Source organism: Emydura macquarii, unplaced genomic scaffold (genome assembly GCF_026122565.2).
Source record: "Emydura macquarii macquarii isolate MOO-44397 ecotype Brisbane River unplaced genomic scaffold, CSIRO-AGI_Emac_v2 contig_3128, whole genome shotgun sequence".
In the NCBI taxonomy this organism is placed as follows: domain Eukaryota; kingdom Metazoa; phylum Chordata; order Testudines; family Chelidae; genus Emydura; species Emydura macquarii.
Genome location: NW_027133265.1, coordinates 4,386,858 through 4,407,518, shown reverse-complemented (window position 1 = coordinate 4,407,518; position 20,661 = coordinate 4,386,858).

Here is a 20,661-nt window from a genome sequence, read left to right as displayed (position 1 = left end):
TTTGCACTCCCAGCCCTGTTCGTACCAAGTTCTGTGAACTTGCAAACAGGCATGTTTTGTAACAGGACCTGACATCTGCTCACTGCCTGACTTTTGCTAACTTTGCTTTATATCAACAGGGCTTGACTATTACTTTGGTTCAGGCCTCATGCTCTCACTTTCCACTACAGGCTGCATTTATATGAGGGGGCTATGCTTCCATAGCTATGCGAACAGAGGCTTTGTAACATAGACAAAGCCTCATGCTTTCCCCACTCCTGCTACTTTTCCTACCCTTTGTTCTTCCTCCTTTGAAGTACATGCTAATGCAGATCTTCTCCTGTATACCCCTCTGTTTTGCTCAGACATCACTTTCCTTATTCCTCCTATCTTTTATTTTGATTCCTGCCTTCTTCTAGTAGCTCACCTACTTCCTTGTGGAAGTCAACCTCCAAGTTGATAACCTCCCTGAATTGGTTCCTCTCCGTCCAATATCTTACAGCAGGTTTGGCCAATAATAGGTACAGCTCTTAAAGTCTGGATTGAGCTGAAAATAAAAGGATTCAACCAAAACAGTTTGATGAAACAAGATTCAAATGTCCTATTCATGCTGATTAAAAAGAAAATTGGGTTCTTAGAAAGCTATTCAGCTGCCCTCACCACTTGAGAAGAGCCTGTGAAAGATTAAACGAGAACTAGAACTAATATTGATTAAAAACGTTAAATACATAAAAATCTTCTCAACTCTACAGCTGGCTGAAAATTCAGCTTTTTTAATCAGAAAATGCCAATTTATGGAAATGGAAACTTTTCCCATGAATGTGTCAGTTTTGGCCAACTTTCATTTAAGAAAAATATCAAAAACAGGGAGTTTTGCATTATTGGAATGGAACATTTTCCTTTTCCATTTTGAAATGACAGTTGAAATTTTTAATATTTATATTATAAGTCAAAATCAAAATGAAACATTTTGGTTGCCCCCAAACAATTTTTTTTTAAATTTAATTGCATAAGAAGTTTCAAGATTTGTTTTCATTCCAATTCACAATGAAAACAAATGTTAAAATAACAGAATTTTCCATTAAACAGAAATTTTGGTTCTCGCACAACTCTGCTTAACTCCTTGCCTCCCAGGATAATATTTTACATTGTTATTATATTCATGTTGGTTCCAGGATACGAGATGTTGGTCCAATAAAGGAGTGTCAGAGCACAGGCCTTTTTGAAGAAGGTGCTGGAGGAACAGCATTTTAAAAATATATGCTAAAAAGTATGGTTTCAACAGGTGAAACCAAAGAAGATTTAAACTAAAGAAACCTTATTTATAATTGCATAAGAGGAAGTAATGCTGCTACAGAAAAAGCTAGGAAATAAATATTTTCTAACTAATTAAAGAAAAGTTTGGTTAATTGACAACAGAATACTGCTCCTGTGTGTCATATTAGCAGGTCTAGTAAATCTGGAGATTGACTGTTGAGATAGAATCATAGAGTTGGAAGGGACCTCAGGAGATCATCTAGTCCAACCCCCTGCTCAAAGCAGGGCTAACCAGGACTAACCTCAGCTAAATAATCCCAGACAGGGCTTTGTCAAGCCACAGTTTAAAAACCTCCAAAGATGGAGATTCCACCACCTCCCCAGGTAACCCATTCCAGTGCTTCACCAGCCTCCTAGTGAAAAACTTTTTCCTAATGTCCAACCTAGACCTCCCACACTGCAACTTGAGACCGTTGCTCCTTGTTCTGTCGTCTGCCACCACTGAGAACAGCCTAGCTCCATCCTCCCTGGAACCCCCTTTCAGGTAGTTAAAGGCCGCTATCAAATCCCCCCTCATTCTTCTCTTCTGCATACTAAACAAGCCTAGTTCCCTCAGCTTCTCCTCATAAGTCTTGTGCTCCAGCCCCCTAATCATTTTTGTTGCCCTCCGCTGGACTCTCTCCAACTTCTCCACATCCTTTTTGTAGTGGGGGGCCCAAAACTAGACACAATACTCCAAATGCGGCCTCACCGATGTAATGGATAGGTCCAACTTCTTATAATCTTACAGTTAGTTCTGTTTATGTTGGAAGCATATGTAGGTTTTTTGCTAATAATGTTTGGTCACTTACATGTGTTTTTGTTGGCAGCATGTTTAGTTAAATTGTAATGCATTTTTAAAAATTTAAAGAAAAATAAAGGACTAAGTTTATTTAAAAAGCAATCAGTTTTCAGTGCATAAAAATGGTAATGTGGATAGGCTATTTATTGTACAATTTTAAAATGCAAAGTAATTCTCTATGCACTGTACATGTTTCTTATTTGAAAGTACAACTCAGTGCACAATTAAATCATACAGAAAATACATAAAAAAGCCTAATGCTGATTTGTATGGCTTGTGAAATAATGAACATGTTCTGTCCCCAGCCTTGGCCATTATAATGTTATTACACAGTCATTAAATTGAAGCTGTTATTCCATTGCTAAAACAACTGATCAATATCCATTACCATTCACTGATGGTTGAAGCCAAAATGAGATTATATACTAAATGAGCCACGGACAAAGTAATGATCCTTCCACTCTGATATATTTAAAGGCATTCCCTAAAGCAGATAATTTCCTTAAGAGAGAGTAAAAATCATCAAATACCCTAGCTAGGTGTATAAAAATGTGCTTTCTGTTATCTAGTACCTTATATTGCATTGAGTATTCTGAAATAAAAGCTAGTGTGGGGACTGAATTGCATAGTGGCGTCTGCAGCACCACATGCACTGCCCCCCCCACGTGGATAAAGAGGCAGCCTAGGGAGGGTTGACTCAGCAGCACGAGCCGCATGTACCTGTCTCCTTATAAGGAAATGAAGTGACCCCACCTGCTGGTGCATGGTCAGCAACTGCCCAGGATAATTGTAATCACCTGGTTGGCTGGTTCATACCTGCCCAGGAAATCAGGAGCACCTGGTTGGCTAAACTCCAAGCCATGACCTTAGAAGGTCATGCAGCAAATAGCAACCAATGGGGCTTAGCCTCTGCTGACCAGGGGAAACTATAAAAGTTCAAACCCAGGTGGCAGAAGGCAGAGAGGAATTGAATCCACCCGGCATCCTGCATATCCCCCGGTCTTGTCGGCTCGGCGGGCTGACGCATCTTCACTAGCCCGCTTCACTGTGAACTGATCACTCACAGTGGCTCTCTCCCGTCTGCAGTATCTTAAGCAAACGGCAACTGAATTTGGCCAGCATAGTATACCTGTATATAATGTTTGTGAGTATGGATTAACTGTTTTCTGTTGTGTTTGTCTTGTAACCTCTTTGGGGAACTCCAAAACTGGGCACCCTAGTGTCACATGCTGGCAGCCACGCGTTGATCCAGGAAAGATCACAAAACGCTAAAGTCTTGGGTGGCACATTTTGTCTTTTCGTGCACGGAGTTCCCCTGTCCTTTGCTCTCACTGTTTGCTGTGCAATTGCTTGCTGTGAAACTGTTTATTGTAGAAATAGAACTGTTTATTATAAGGATAGAATTGTTTATTATAAAATAAAGGGTTTATTGGTTAAGCAAACCCCTAGAATCATCACTGTCTCGCTTAACCCCCCGTATCCCAAACCGAACCTATCAGAGAGTTTTTCTCTCCGTTTCCACATGGCGTCACGACCAGGATACGGGATGGTCGAGCAGAATAGTGATGGTTACCGATGTCCCTGGGAAGATCCACTAAGGATAGGGCAAGCGTGGGCACATCTCATTCATCATATGAATGAGACCAGTGGTGGCGAAGATAAGCGCCTGCACCAGTTTGTTTGCCCAGCAGGATCCGAAGAATGGACCTGGGCAGCTGAGCTAACTAACTCACAGCTCAGGTGTCTTCTAAGATGCCATCCCACGCTGGAGTGGATTCCCACAGGACCCCGTATGCCACAAATAATTAACACCAAAGTTATCAAAAAAGATCCTAGTTTAGCAAACCAGTTAGACTTTGTTAAAGGGGAAGAAATCTCAAACTGTCTCAGTGTTACAGGTAGCAGTTTATCTGCTGGGGGGGTGATCCCCAGTGTACTATCTGTGAAGCAGGCAGAAAGTACTGTTCAGCTTGTGCTGGAGCAGGATTTATCAGTTGATATACCAGAAGTGGTTCTGGATTCAACTGAGACCCAGGAGGGAAAGGTTCCTAAGCCTGTGTCCCTTGGGGACAATGATTTACCAATGGGGAAAGCCACCCCAATCTCCAAAAGTTTGTTTGTGAACAGCCATGTGGGCTTGGATGAAAGGAAAATTTCAAATGATTGGAAGTTTGAAAAGAGCAGTTTCTCTGCAGAGAGAGAGTTTAGTTCCAATCATCCATCTAAAGAGCAGATAGGGTGTGCCTCTCAGTTTTCTGCAACTGAAGGGGGTGAAAGTGAATTGATTAAGTCAGCTCAGGATGAGTCACGGGACAGCTTAGATGTGGGGAAAGGTGGTTTAGTTTCTAACTGCCAAGGTTTTTCAAATGTGAATGAATCCACTGACTTTGTTTTAGAAAAGTTCAGTTTGGATACCTTGGAAAAGGTTCCAGATGGGGTGAAGATATTTAGAGAGCTAAAACAGCCCTGTAACCAAATGGCTGTGCTTGATCATTTTAGTGGGGAGACAATGAGGTTGGAACCTGAATGTCTCCAGGCTGTTAGCTCTGTAAGTGAGCAAATAGTGCCTCAGTTTCAAAGGGAAATTTGGGCAGCTAAAGCAACACAGCAGGACAGATGTGCTGTTGATCTCTTGGGAAAACAGGGGGTGGTAGGCAAACTCTCACCTCTGAATGCCTTGAATATATCTTATAATATCTTACTGAACTCAGGTACATCTGATACTATATGGGGTCAGAGATTGGCAATAAAGGAACATCAGAACCCTGTTTATGAGATGCTAGTGAAAATGGTGGATATCTCTTTAGAACCTAGTCCAGACTGGAAAGGGATAGCAGTTAATTTGGAACCCAGTGAACTAGCAAGTGGGGGTGTTGATGCAAATTACCTGCCTTACAGGGTGGGGAAAGATCCACCCATGGCTGTAAGCAAGGAAAATTCCTTTCGGGTGTGGCCAGCTGAAAGTGAGTTGGGCGAGCCTGGAATGGCTCTGCATTGGAGCCACATGTGGAATGAGTCTGTTAGGGCTCAACAAAAAATGTTTCTTTGCAGGGGGCCAGAGTGGGGGTCCAAAGCCTAGCCCCAGCAGGAGGGTAAGGTAGAGGTAACAGAACAACCAGTGGTGAGGCATGTGTCAATAGTAAACCAACCCTTACAACTGTTTGTAAAAAACTGTATAACATTGTTACCTCCATAGTGAATCTTGCAAGGAGACAGCCTGTTTTTTTTTCTTTTTTCTGCATCGGTTTTGTGTGGAGGGGGCATTTAGTATGTACCCTGGGTATGGACGGGTCACAATGGCACAGCACGGCCAAGGATGATGTTCAGAAACTGGAACAGTCATTGGCTACTGGTTAAGTAGAATCAACTAACATGTTATGTCCAGTTCTGTTTTTCAGGTCTGTTTTTAGGTTTGGTAAAGCCTATGTGGTTCTCAGTTAACTCTTTGTCATCTGGCAACCTGGTTATTGCTGCCTTTCAGAAGTGACATGGACTGTAAAGGTCAAGCTACATCAAAAAATATGGACTGGTCCCGCTGCCCTTTATTCATGAAACTGTACTTGGACTATCACTCCAACCACCATAATGCATCGAAATGGATCTCATGTTGTAATGGACAGGGAAGGAGGGTTTAACCTGTCTTCACTTTGTTATTCTCCTGCTAACCGTGGGATCAACGAACCCACTTTCAACTTCTCCACCTATTGTTTGGACTTATTAGGTGCAATGTGGAGTTGGCAACTTAAAAGAAGGGGTTTCTCCATGTGGACAAAGCACATCAATGTTAGTGCAGATTGTGCTAAAATTTGTGATAGACCTTACAGATCTTTCACACTCCAGGAGACCAGATGCATCAAACCCCGACTAACCACAAGTGTTCCTGATGAACAAGCCCAAAGACCCCTCCTTTATGGCCTGGACATTATTGGATCTGTGGCCCCAATGCCTATACAACTTTACCTCTTACCTTTCAGGGCCGTTGTACCATTGGCTCTGTTGGGCTTGTCCCTGGTATGATATATCTTGGTTGGGACGGTCTCCCATTGCATCCTCATAATAGAGCTAAGCGGTCATGGACCGACTTTGTTAATTGGTTAAAAAGTACTGTTCCTTATGTAATAGCCACATTCCCAATAGGGGGCACCCTAAGTATAATCAACTCCAAAAGTTAACTGAAGGAGTTGAGAAGCTGGGAAATGCAACAGCCAAAGCATTAGGGCTTCTTAATGACCAAGCCTCCCAAATGCAAAAATGTTATCCAAAATCGATTGGGTTTCGAGTACCTCCTAGCTAAGAAAGGGGGCCTGTGTGCCACCCTGGGGGATCAATTGGGACCCTGCTGTACTTATATTCCTGATATATCTGGAAATGTCTGAAGTTATTGAAGATGTTAACCAGATTGTTAAAGATTTAAATGAACAGTGCACCTGGGGAATGATGGGATGGCTTAGTAACTTTTTGGGTATTCCCTCAGCCAAATCTTGGTTATTGTCATTGTTAATGTCTGCTGTTATGATTTTGGTAGCCATTGTTATACTTGTCATGTTGTTGAAAATCCTCACTCGTAAACTATTTGGTGTTGCCATAGTCACTAAGACTTTGCAGACAGAAGAATTAGCTGCTTTACTTCCGATAGGACTTAAGTCCAGTGACCTGGTTTAAGTGGCGCTGGCATCCGCCAGGGGGCATGTGGGGACTGAATTGCATAGTGGCGTCTGCAGCACCACATGCACTGCCCCCCCCACGTGGATAAAGAGGCAGCCTAGGGAGGGTTGACTCAGCAGCACGAGCCGCATGTACCTGTCTCCTTATAAGGAAATGAAGTGACCCCACCTGCTGGTGCATGGTCAGCAACTGCCCAGGATAATTGTAATCACCTGGTTGGCTGGTTCATACCTGCCCAGGAAATCAGGAGCACCTGGTTGGCTAAACTCCAGCCATGACCTTAGAAGGTCATGCAGCAAATAGCAACCAATGGGGCTTAGCCTCTGCTGACCAGGGGAAACTATAAAAGTTCAAACCCAGGTGGCAGAAGGCAGAGAGGAATTGAATCCACCCGGCATCCTGCATATCCCCTGGTCTTGTCGGCTCGGCGGGCTGACGCATCTTCACTAGCCCGCTTCACTGTGAACTGATCACTCACAGTGGCTCTCTCCCGTCTGCAGTATCTTAAGCAAACGGCAACTGAATTTGGCCAGCATAGTATACCTGTATATAATGTTTGTGAGTATGGATTAACTGTTTTCTGTTGTGTTTGTCTTGTAACCTCTTTGGGGAACTCCAAAACTGGGCACCCTAGTGTCACATGCTGGCAGCCACGCGTTGATCCAGGAAAGATCACAAAACGCTAAAGTCTTGGGTGGCACATTTTGTCTTTTCGTGCACGGAGTTCCCCTGTCCTTTGCTCTCACTGTTTGCTGTGCAATTGCTTGCTGTGAAACTGTTTATTGTAGAAATAGAACTGTTTATTATAAGGATAGAATTGTTTATTATAAAATAAAGGGTTTATTGGTTAAGCAAACCCCTAGAATCATCACTGTCTCGCTTAACCCCCGTATCCCAAACCGAACCTATCAGAGAGTTTTTCTTCCCTTTGGTACAAGCTAAGCCGATTACTTCTTGTCCGACCCTTGGTGAACATGGAGAACAGTTGATCCCTGTCCTCTTTATAACTACCTTATACATACCTGAAGACTGTTTTCATGCCCCCCTCCCCAAGATGTCTCTTCTATAGATTTAACATACCCAATTCTTTCAGCCTTTCTTCACAGATGATACTTTCTAAACCTCCTCATTTTTATTGCTCTCCTCTGGACTCTCTCCAATTTATCCACATCTTTCTTAAAGTGTGGCACCCAGATCTGAATACAGGACTCCAGGTGAGGCCTCACCAGTGCCAAATAGTGCAGAACAATTATCTTGTTAATACAGTCCAGAATGACATGTGTCTTTTTCACTGCAGCATCACACTGCTTACTCACATTCAGTTTGTAACCCACGTATAAGCCCCAGATCCTTTTGTTCAGTACTGCTGTGTAAGCAGTTATTTCCCATTTTGTAGCTCTGCATTTGATTTTTCCTTCCCAAGTGTAGTATTTTGCACTGGTCTGAAACTAACAATTCAGTAAAAGATAAGTTTCCCAAAATAATTTCCGATTCTAATGCTCCAAATTGCTTACAACCCCTCCCATCTTGGTATCATCCACAAATTTTATAAAAATACTGTCCACTCTTTCATCCAAGTTAATAATTAATGCACCCTGGAATTTTAGCCTTTGTCACAACTGCATCATATTGTTGACTCATTCAATTTGTGATCCACTATAATCTCCCAATCCCTTTCAGCAATACAATCATTTAGCCTGTTATTCTCCATTTTGAGTTTTCCTTCCTAAGTATAGTATTTTGCACTTTTCTTTTCCATCTTGTTGATTTCAGACAAATTATTCAATTCATCAAGATAATTTTGAATCCTAATCCTGTCCTAAAGTCCTAGCAACCCCTCCCAGTTTGATGTCAGCTTGCCAATTTTATAAGCACACTTTCCACTGCATTATCCAACTCAATAATGAAAATATTGACTAGTACAAGGTCCAGGACAGATCCCATGGAACTCCACTACATACATCCTCCTAGTTTGACAGTGAACCATTGATAATTACTTCAGTGCTTTCTTTCAACCATTTTTGCACCCACCTGATAGTAATTTCATCTAGATCACATATCCCTAGTTTGCTTATGAGAATGTCATGTGGGACTGTGAAAAAAGCCTTACTAAAACAAAGATACATCACATCTACGGCATTGCCCCATCCACTAGACTAGTAACCCTGTCAATAGAGGAAATTCAGCTGGTTTGGCATGATTTGTTCTTGACAAATCCATGATGATGTTACTAATCACCTTGTTATCCTTTAGGTACCTGCAAATTGACTAAAAATTTGTTCCAGTATCTTTCCAATTATCAAAGTTACAGTGACTAGTCTATAATTCCCTGGGTCCTCTTAGTTCCCCTTTTTAAAGCAAGGAACTATGTTTGCCCTTCTCCAGTCTCTGGGACCTCACCCATCCCTCAGGAGTTCTCAGAGTTAATCACTAATGGTTCTAAGATTGCTTCAGCTAGCTCCTTAAGTACCCTAGGGTGTATTTCATCAGGCCCTACTAACCTGAATACATCTAACTTATCTAAATATTCTTTAACCTGTTATTTCACTTATTTTGGCTTGTGTTCCTTCCCACTTGTTAATATTAATTGAACCTAGCTCCATTACAAGTCAACATGACAGCAACAGAAAGGATTCAAACTGAATCTTTATAAACAGAACACATTATCTAACTGAGGAATTCAGCAGAAATAAATATTTAATATAGAATTCAATCTGAGTTTATAATATTTGCTATTGTTTTCTTATTTTTATATTAAACTAAGAACATCTGTGCAATTTATACAAAGTATACTTTATCAAATTCCTGATTAAGAAAGCATAGTTTTGACAGCCCAAAGCTATATGTAGGGTAAAAATAAATCCATAGTTCTGAAGAGACTGCTAGCATTTTTTCAGTATCATTATATTCAGTTACTTTTAGTGTAAAGTACATATCCCAATATGATGGCATCGACGGCAGCTCTGTCAGAGAAAATCATACAATCCCACTAAACCTTCTTTCTCCCCAGTCAAACTGAGAGTTTAGTTGTCTTGGCAAATCTGTAAAGAGGTTTTGAATTTTGACAGAAGAAGGGCATATTGGGGAGGGACATGGATCATGAAAGTTATTTAATCAAGTGGAAATTAAAATGGTTAATGAGTCTTGTCTTGCACCCATGAGGTGTTCTTTGGTCTTAGTTTTGTTTGTTATAAGGCCATAAGAATATACTAATGACATCTTAGCTTCCAGAGATCTAATGCATGGAGCAAGTAGCAAAATTAGACATTGATATTTATAACGACTTTTAAAATCAATAATGCATTATATAGCTTATGGTATATCATTACAAACATACAAATTGGATAACTTTCTACTGTATACACATACTCACTTTCAAATGCCTAGAATTATCCCATGGGAGGAGAAGCCATTGGAAAAAATCTTGATTTTTAAATTGAATCCACATTAGAACAACAACTTTTTGCAACTGACTCTCAACCAGTAAATAAATAAGTTCTGAACAGTAAAAAGCAAATGAGGACATTTTTATTCACATGATAATTTAACCAAAACATTAAGAAAGTTAAAGCATAAGTCTAACTTTTGCTATCATTTAAATCTTTGTCTCCCTGTTGACTTTGACTGAGTGTATGTGTTGCAACTGAGATCAGATTTTCACCTTTAAAAAAACATTTTAAACTGCTTTTTTCTAGAGATACTAGATCTTATTCTCTAGTAATTAACAATTTACCAGGGATACAGTAGATTTTCCATCACTTGGCATCTTTATAGCAAAATTGGATGTCTTCGTAAAAGATATGTTCAACTGTAAGTCACTGGCCTTGATGAAGGATTTACTTGATGAAATCTGGTGGCTTTTTTTATTATGCTGAAAGACAGACTTGATATTTATAATGGTCTCTTCTGACTTTGAAATCTATGAATAGCACCCTTGTGGTATCATATACAAGATACTGTTGCTTAATGTATATCCTTTTGTAATAGAGCCCTTGGGGAGACCACATGGCCTAGTGCAGTGGCTCCCAACCTTTTTGGCTCAAGGGCCACAGATATAATTTTTACAACTGTGAAAGGCCACCAGCTTCCACTAGCAGCCGTCCCCCCTCACACTCCCACTGCAGCCAGACGAAAGTTCAGCAAGGAGGCTGCCTCCTCACTGATCTCCCATCCTCCTGGCTGCAGCAGGGAAACCTCATGCAGCCTGTAGCCCAGTGCTCTCCACCAGGGTCTCTAGACAGTGGCTCCCTTCTGCAGCCAGGGGGACTCCCTCTGGCTCCAGCAGGGACCACAGCACATAGGGACACAGGCAGCGCGCTTTGCCATGCCCCCTGCTACAGCCAGTGGAAGGGGAGTGCTGATCTCCCATCCCCTTAGCTGCAGCAAGGTGCCTGCACTGGTTTTGTAACCCCACAGCGATGCGCTCCGCCTGGGTCCTTAGGCAGCAGAGCTCCCTTCTGCAGCCAGCAGAAGGGAAGCATGGGCCACTTTGAAAGACCCTGCAGGCCATTTTTGGCTTGCAGGCCACAGGCTGGGAACCAATAGCCTAGTGGGTAGCGCACCCAATATTACCTATCAGTGAGATGGCTTTTCAGTCCAGTTTCTCACCCGAGGATGGGTTTAGCTTCACCTGGGGTTTGCCCTCTTCTTATCGGGGAGGGGGGGGGGGGGGGGGGGGGGCGGAGGTGAGACTGGAATGGGGCTTCTGAGCCTCTTGCAGCAGGAGCAGTTGGTAGGGGAGCCCAGACCCTCCCACTCCACCAGACTCCAACCCTGGATCCTATGACAGTCAACAGCGTTCAGCACCCTGGAGTGCCGTTGGAATGACCTTCCCTGGGTTACTTCCCACCATCTGCTCTCCCCACAGCTCCACGTCCAGTATAAGTGGGGCCTACCAAATTCATGGTACTGAAAAATATCATGGACCATGAAATCTGGTCTGCCCCATGAAGTTATCCAGGGAGGGGCAGGGTTTGGGGCCCCCAGCCATGGCTCCAACCATGCAATGGCTCCAGTTGCTAATCCTGGCAGGGCTGGGGCGGGGCAGAGCTTCTTCTTTTGCAGGTGCTGCTCCCAGGCCTGGGTCATAACCACCTCTGGGAACATCCCCCAACTGCAGGAAGCTTTGGACCCCACCCAGCTTCCCGTCCCCATCTCTTCCCAACCGCAGGGGGAGGGGCCGCTGCACAAGGAGCAACTGTGGAGCTTCTTGCAGCCAGGGGAGGTGCCTGGACCTGGGTCTGACTCAGCCCCAGGAGCGGCCCGTGCAGGAGAAGAGGAAGTCCTGTCCCTCCCCAGCTCAGCCAAGACTAGCAGCTGGAGCCCAGCAAATGGTAGAAGCCCCCGGCTGGGGCGTACCCAGCCAATGGCATGGGCACCAGGGAGATCAGTGTCATGCCCCTCACTTTTTAACAGAGGTGTAGCTTTGGGGGGTCAGGAGATGATATTGCTCCAGCAAACTGCAAGCCTCAGGCAGGCACAGAGAGGCAGTGGAGTTGATCACTGTTATCTGCTCCCCCCACCATGAAGTGCAGCCCCTGCTGGCACCACTCCATGCCTACCTGAAGCTTGCAGTTTCGGGGGCAATGCTGTCCCCCAAACTACACCCATACTAAAAAGTGGGGTATGGCCCCTGCCCCCCTGGTTCTGGCACCAGTGCTCCTTCCCCCATTTTTACAAGGTTCCAGTGCCCTCATCCCAGCCCTACCCCTCCCCAGCTCCAGATCCAGTGCTTACAGGTTAAAGGGGCCGTGGGCTGGCTTTGGGTGGGGATAGCAACCATAGCATCCCCTGACCCCACCACAGGTCCCTGGGTGATTGCCCACTCAAAGCCATCCCCACACCCCCCAAAAAAGATCCCTGCATACCTTGTGACCCTCACATCTGCACTGCTCGCTGCTCTCCAACTACCCAGCTCTGAAGGCAGCAGCAGCAACACCTGCCCCCTTACAATAGCCTTGCAACCTCCCTCTCAAGATTTAACCTAAATCTGTTATGTTGTAATTTGAACCTTCTGGCTCTTGTCCTGCCCTTTGTGGCAAGAGAGAACAATTTTTCCTCCATCTTTTTTATGGCCACCTTGATAGCATTTGAAGATTGCTATCAAGTCCCCCCTTAATCTCTTCTTTTTCTAACTAAACCTATCCAGTTCCTTCAGCCTTTGCTCATATGGCTTGCATTGCATCTCTGATTATCTTTGTTGCTCGCCTCTGGATCCTTTCCAGTTTCTCTACATCCTCTCTTTACGTTGGTGGCCAAAATTGAACACAGTACTCCAGCTGAGGCCTAATCCATGCTGAGTAGAGCGGTACTATCACCTCCTGTGACTTGAATGCTATGCTTCAGTTAGTGCAATGTACAATTGCATTTGCTTTTTTGCAACAGCATCACATTGCTGACTCATGTTGAGGTTGAGATCCACCACAACCCTCAGCTCCTTCTCAGTAGTGCTGCTGCAAAGCCAGTTATTCCCCATTTGGTTTTTCTTCCCTAAGTGTAGCATCTTAAATTTGTCTTTGTTGAATTTTATTTTGTTGTCTACAACCCTGTTCTCCACTTTATCAAGATCCCTCTGAATTTTAGCTCCATCCTCCAGTGTTGGCAACCCACCCTAGCTTTGTGTCATCTGTAAACATGACCAATATGCTCTCTCTTCCTACATAAAGGTCATTATTAAAGATGTTAAACATCAGACACAGAACAGATCTCTTTAGAACCCCACTTGAGACCTCCATCCAAACTGACAAGATTCCATTAATAGTTACTCATTATTTGCAATTGCTTAACCAATGGTCCCGTGAAATGTGCTTTGCTAAACAAACTGTTCCACCTTGTATTTATCTGTGACATTGAGTGCCTTCCCCAGACTGGAAGAAGAGCTCTGCATAAACTCAAAAGCTTGTCTTTCTCACCAACAAGTTAGTCTACTAAAAAGATTCTCTCACCCATCTTGTTTCTAATACCCTGGGACCAACATGGCTACAATAACACTGCATTAAAACAAGTATCTGGGCTGTTATTTTCTTCCATTCAAAGGCTCCCAAAAGCTACTCCATTGCTATATATGTTTACATATTAGACCGAGCATTCTGCTGCCATTTTTATTCCCTCCCCCCTCCCCCCCCAGGTGATTTTTACTATTTAGTCCACATATGAAAGATGCAAAAGCTACTCTGTCTATTCTATACTATCCTCACTGACTTCCAGTGCCTTAATATAACATCCAACCACCCCAGTGAAGTTTGACATTATCTTTTTACACAACAAACAGCACTTAAATGACAAAAGATTCTGATATCTGAATGTAAAATAGAGTGGTCCAATTGTTTCATCATTTGCCTGAGAGTAACACGTATACATTTCAGTGGGAGTTAACAGTTTGCTCAGACCCCAGTTATTACATACACACAAGTGTTTTCACCAGCAGGATGGTAACCAGGTGATGTTTCTCTTTATTATGTGTACATTGTCTGTTCTCTCCTATGAACTAAAAAAGTATTCCATCAAATGAAACTACCTATTGTTCTGTAAAGAGTCAATATATAAAGTAAACGTCCAACACTTTCCTTTCAGCCTGACATAAAATTGCTCAAGTTCTATTGAAAATAAATACAAATTTAGATGCATATTAATTCTTTTCTACACTATTTTCTGTTACATACTATTTAAAATAAGAAAGTTTGATTCTTAATTGCTCCACAACTGGTACAAATAATTTCATGTATATTGATTGGCTACTGATCGCAGCTCCAACAGGTTAAACAGGTATCAATATTTTAATGTGTGTGTGTGGGGGGGGGGGGGGGGGAGTTGTAAGTTTCTTTACAATTAAATGTGTTTCTTCTAGTTTTTGGTCTTGCTGTCTTCATAAAGTTGTCCATTAGCTATACTGTAGTTTAGTGTACATATCTATCTTTTTGACAATATGTTGTATCTCTACAGCACTTTAGTTTATAAGGGGAAAAACAGAGTCTGTAAACATTTCGTCTGAGTCTTCTTGCCTTCTGAGCACATCATTGATGGGTAGTGTTGTCTGTGGGATATCATCAAGTGATTGATTATATTTTTTTCTGTTAAGTATTGTGTTCTAAGTGCTTAGAATGAGATTAGCTCTTCTAATGGAGTTTACTAGAGTATGAACATCAGTGTGGAAGGCACTTTTACTTATTTATACAGATTTTAGTTACAAGGGTCCAATCCTTTTCCTGTTGAAGTCAAAAACAAAATGCCCATTGACTTCAGTAGGAGGAAGTTCAGACTCAGGAATACTGAACAAAAGACCATACGGCATGAAGGTATCAGGATCAGATTCATTCTCTCACTTGTAGTTTTATAGTGGTGTAACTGTTTTTATTAATGGAATGACCCCAGATTTAAAATGGTTTCAGTTTAAACTGAAATCAGCATAAAATCTATTAATTTAAGATTAAATTAAAGGACCACAAGGCACACAGTCACATATGAGCCTGATCCTAATCCAGATTACCAATGAGAGTTAATGGATTCAGAGTCAGGCCCTTACTAGTTATTTTTTTTCATTGGCTTTACTATAGCTGAAAATCATGTTATATTTTCAGGAATATAGATACAGATTCTCCACATTTGGGAAACTGGACATTCATTTATTTGGCCCTGAATAATATGGCTTTTAAGGAGCTTGATCCTGTAAAGTGCTGAGCAGATCCTAGAAGCTATAAGTACTCAGAATTCCCAATAAAGTCAGCACCCCGAAGGACTGAGCCCTATATAAATTAATTTTATAGCAATTAATATCCTGAGAAATTGAATTGAAAATGTGGCTCTAAATTAAGTGACAATTTAGTTACTTTCCTCTGCCACATATACTGTTCCATTTAATTACTTTCCTCAGCATCTTGCATAACAAAGGTACAGCTTCTATACTAAATTCTATTTTAAATTGTATAATATATAGTATATTCGATTGGTTTTTATTTACATTAAACTTGGTAAGAAGATAGATGAGAACTTAACTTATTTTTACCTCTAGTAATGTTTCATTGCAAAGAGTGATGCTGAATGCAGCTTATGTTAAACAACTGGAGCTGTGTTAAACACTGTGGACTTCACTGTCCATGTGGCTGAATTGCTTCCAGCCAATTCCTCATGTTCCATTCCACTGATGTCCCCTCAGTAACAGTCTCTCCAGGGAACATGGGCCCTCTGTCTCCAGTTCCACTGATCATGATGTGTCCTTCCTTTTTTAAAAACACAAATAATTGGCATCGAGACACACCACCCCCCCAGGTCCCTTTGGCCAGAGGTTGCTAGCACACAACTGAGTTGGAGTCTCATTTTTACCTCAGACTCAATTGGTTAAATCCTCTGCCTACCACCCCCAGATAGATGGGCAGACAGAGAGGATGAACCAAATATTGGAGCAATATCTAAAATGTTTTGTCAACTATCAGGTTAACTTGTTCTCCCTCCTTTCTTATGCCAAGTTCTCATGCAAGAATGCTGACCACACTTCCATGAGGCAGAACCCCATTTTTTGAAAGTTATAGGTTCCACCCTTGCTTCCACCTGGCCTTGCCAGTAGCCTCCCCAAACTCAGCAGTGCTGACCGGATCCCACACATTCATCTTATCCAGGAGGATCTCAAGGACCACCTCAAAGAGGTGAAAAGGGATTACAAGCAGTATTCAGACCATGAACGCCAGAAAGACCCAGCTCTCAAATGGTTTGTCTGGCTGCAAAACACCTCCCTATGAATACGCCATCCTGCAAGCAGACCACCAACTCCTTGGAGACATTCCAGATTTGTCAGCGAATCAACCCCATCATCTTCAAATTGCAGCTCCCTAGGTCCCTTAAACTACATTCTGTTTTCCGTGTATTCCTCCTGAAGCAGAAACCCCTTTCCTGATTGGTCCCAAGAGCCAGCCTGCCAATCCAGGTCTAAGGGCATGAGGAATATATAGTCCATGCTATCCTTGACTCTAAACTGCAGGGAGGGAGACTATACTACCTAACTGATTGGGAGGGCTATGGTTCTGAAGAGCATGCCTGGAAACCCACTGCCCACGACCATGCCACTGAACTGGCAAAAAGATTTCAGAAAGACAACCCAGACAAACCAAGCCTGGTGCCAACCCAGAGGAAGGGCACCCCTGAAGAGGGGGTTAAGGTAAGAAGCCAGGTCTGTGGAGCCTAGGATGGCTGATGTTCCCACAACGTGGGCAGGAACAGAGACACATCCAGGGAACACTACGGAGATTGGATAGTACTTCCTGTGGCACCCAAAGGGTCCAGGAGTGACAGCAACCTGAGGCCCTCTGATTGGTCAAGTACACTAATCCTAGAGGGTGCCCCAGAAAGTTGTCTGGGTAACCACACAGACTTCTGGCCTGCTGCAACTGCAGCCCACATCTTGTTGTCTGATCTCCAGTCTCTGACACCAGCCTGACTCTGACCCTATTCTTACTTTCTGATTCCAGCCTGGTACTACCTCTAACCTCCAGTTTCCAGCCCCAGCCTAACTCTGACTATTGCTTACTGAACCCAGCTCTAGCCATTCCTCTGACCTCTGCTTTTGTAGCTGTCCTTAACATGTTAACCCCAGCCCAGCTGTAACCACTAAGACAGACAATCTGTGCCCAGTCCCTTATATAGTGTTTATACAACTCCTCCTTTTGCTTTTTGCACTGAAGCTGTAAACATCTGACACTGCATCCTGATGATATCCCTGGCTTTTATGACTGCATTCCCCAAAAAGGACCTGTGGTGCTTACTATCTACCAGCACAAACTTCACTTGGTACCATCTGTTAAACAGCCTCCCAGTTTTGAGTAGCTGCTCTCCACCCCTTAGCCCAGTAGAGGAGGTAAACTGCTTCTCTTCCTACAGAGAAGCTCTATGTCTTGCCACTGAGGTCCAAGTATGGGGTTGTGGCTCCCAGAATTCCCAACCTCCCTAATGTAGGTGGCTACTGGCCCCCCTATTTACTCCACGCCATTCCCTCATATACCCCTACCTTATTTGCTCCATCCCCCATAAGATGCCCACTGCCCCATCTCTCATTGTGCTACTACCCTCCAAAATCCCCCCATGGGTTGGCCCTTCCACCCCTGTGCTGCCTCAGTCTTCCTTGGCTTCCCCTTTTCACAAGTATCTTTTTACTCCTCCCACTGGTTTCAGAGGGTGTTCAGCTCCTTCAGCACCCTCCTTCCAGTGTCTAGAGCTCCATCTGCTAAGGATGACTGTGACAAGAAGTGTGCCAAAGACATTGGGGAAGTCCTAGCCATAGACTCTTCGATCTACAGAACACCTATCCTATCTGTCTAAGGTACTTAAATGGCCCTCCATTACCACAGTATCAGAGCACCTCATAATCTTCAATGCATTTATCCTCACCTGTGAGGTATAAGCAGTGTTGTTATCCCCACTTCACAGATGGGGAACTGAAGCACATAGAGGCTGACTGTCCAAGGTCACACAGGAAGTTCATGGCACCACAGGAAACTGAGCCAGGCTGCCTTACGTCCCAGGCTGACATCCAATTCCAGGATCAGCCTTCTTTTCTAAGGTTTTTGTCTCTTTGGGAGACATTACAAAACCAAGGACTCAGCCAAATATCCCAACTAAGACAAATGACGGCAGTATTACAAATTCAACTATAACATAACAAAATAAATATAAAAAGCTAAATCTTCTAGGATGGTCTGGAACAATGCTGAATATGTTCCCATTCCTTCCTTTTATCCACTTCCTAGTAAAGACACCAGACATTAAATAAGTACAATGAAACCTGCTAACACTCCCTGTCCTATAGTGGCTTCCACCCGCCTCTACTGACCCTTCAGCAGGGCCCTTGAAGAACACACTCAGTTGCCAGTCCACATCCCAGTCCAAAGCTCTTTAATTCATTCTTTGCCAACCTGGCAACAGTTTGTCAAAAACAGAACTCAAAAGTTCAAAAACAAACGTCTTTCATCAGCGCCTGCTCCACACAGGCTATATCTACACGGTGTTCGAAAGCTCACGGCTGTGAATCTTCAGATGTGCCTACGCTGCAATTAAACACTTGCAGCTAGCCTGGGTCAGTTGATGCAGGGCTTGGTTTAATTGCAGTGTAGCCATTCAGACTCAGGTGGGAGCTCAGGCTCTGGGACCCTACAAGAGGAGAGGGTCCCAGAGCTTGGGCTCCAGTCAGCCTAAGCCCCATGAGCCTGACACAGGCCAGCTGCAGGTTTTTAATTGCAGTGTAAACATACCCTTAGGGCCCCACTGTACAGACTCAGGTTTGTAGGGCTTGTGCTACAGTGCTCAAAACAGCACTGTAGACATTCAGGCTTAGGTTGGAGCCTGAAGCAGTGGCAAACCTGTGGGGGGCCGGGGCCAGTGAGGCCCTTCAGAGGTCTATGGGAGGCACTCACAGCCTCCTTCATGCACACTCCACCCACCCACAGCTCAGCCAGAGTCAGACCTGCAGGGTGCTCCACTGAGGGGCAGCAGGGGACCTCACCCACACCTCAAGTCCCCCGGGGGGCGGTTTCCCTAGCAGGCCAGCTCAGCACTAAGCTGTCAGCTCCAGATGGGTGGGGGGGCACCACACAAATGCAAGCATTGGCCCCTGGGTGCCAGAGACCCACAGCATGCAACTGGTCTGAAGCTCGGGGGAAAAGGGTTGGTTTCAGAGCCCACATCACCTCATCTGTACTGCTGTTTTAATGCCACCTAGCGGAAGCCCCAGTCTGTAGACCCAGACACTGAGACTTGCTGTCACAGGTTTTAAAACACCTTGTTGACATACTCATAGTCTCCTGGGCTACACTAGTTTACTGCCAAACCTCTGCCTACATCAAGCAGTCCCAGCTACTTCTCTCCATGCCCGCCTCAATAGCATCCAGCTGCCTTTTATAGCTGAATTACCTGGTTCCTCTCAGGTGAGGCTCACCTTGTAATCAGGACTGGGACTTAGCCCGAGGCTCTCCTGCCCAAAGAACAAGCCACCTTGTTACATTCCCAATCCCCATTAAAAAGGGACAGGGGAAGAAAAAGACAATTACCATCAGACCATTAAGTAGTAACTATGGAAACCTAAAAGCAGTAGGCTCTAGGCACCAGCAGCAGGGGTAGGTGTTCTTCACTGCTGATGTCACCCAGGGGCAATGGGCAGCCCTAGAAGCAGATGTTTCTTTAAAGTGCCAGATTCCCTCCTGAGTTAATGTTGCCTTTTCTCTCTTGCTCACTCGCTCTCTCTGGGGTCTATATGAAAAGACTTCAGGTAGGAGTTTGTGATAATACAAGTTTGTTAAGTGAAATAAAAAAAATGCCGTCCAGTTTCCTAGCTGTGAAAATGTTGAAACTGAAAGTGATGAATCTAAAAGTTTACTAGCAGGAAAAGAAAGAAAGAAAGAAAATTTAAATAGCAACTTCATAAGCTGAACCAACCACATCAGGAATTCTGGATAGGCATTGTGCCACTTTTGTCCCTTGAATCTTCCTAGAGCCGATGGATTTTTAACCGTCTCTCCTGATCCATTGTGCACAAAACTGATAAAAGTAAATCTACTATCACAAGCCTGCAAAGGCAGTCTAATTTATTGGCATGGTAATGGCCCCAATTCGCATTAGATTACTATTGATGCAAAGTCAGACCTATTGAAAAAAATCAGTGGTACTCCCAGTAGCCGTGTACCTCTTTGCTTGCAAATGCGCTGTTGCTAGTCTTTAAAGAAAATATGTTGTAAAAATGCTGATCAAGACATGTTCTTTTGATGTTTCACCTCTTGAGTCCTAGACTCTTTGATTTGTCCAGTCCATTAAAATAGAAAGAATAAAACTGCCTGGAAGCACATCTTGTTATATTCACAAACCTATTTATGAAAAAAAATATTTACTAGGGAGATTTGTCACTTAGCCACATGGAGCGGATTTAAACTCTGTAAAGTAATAGG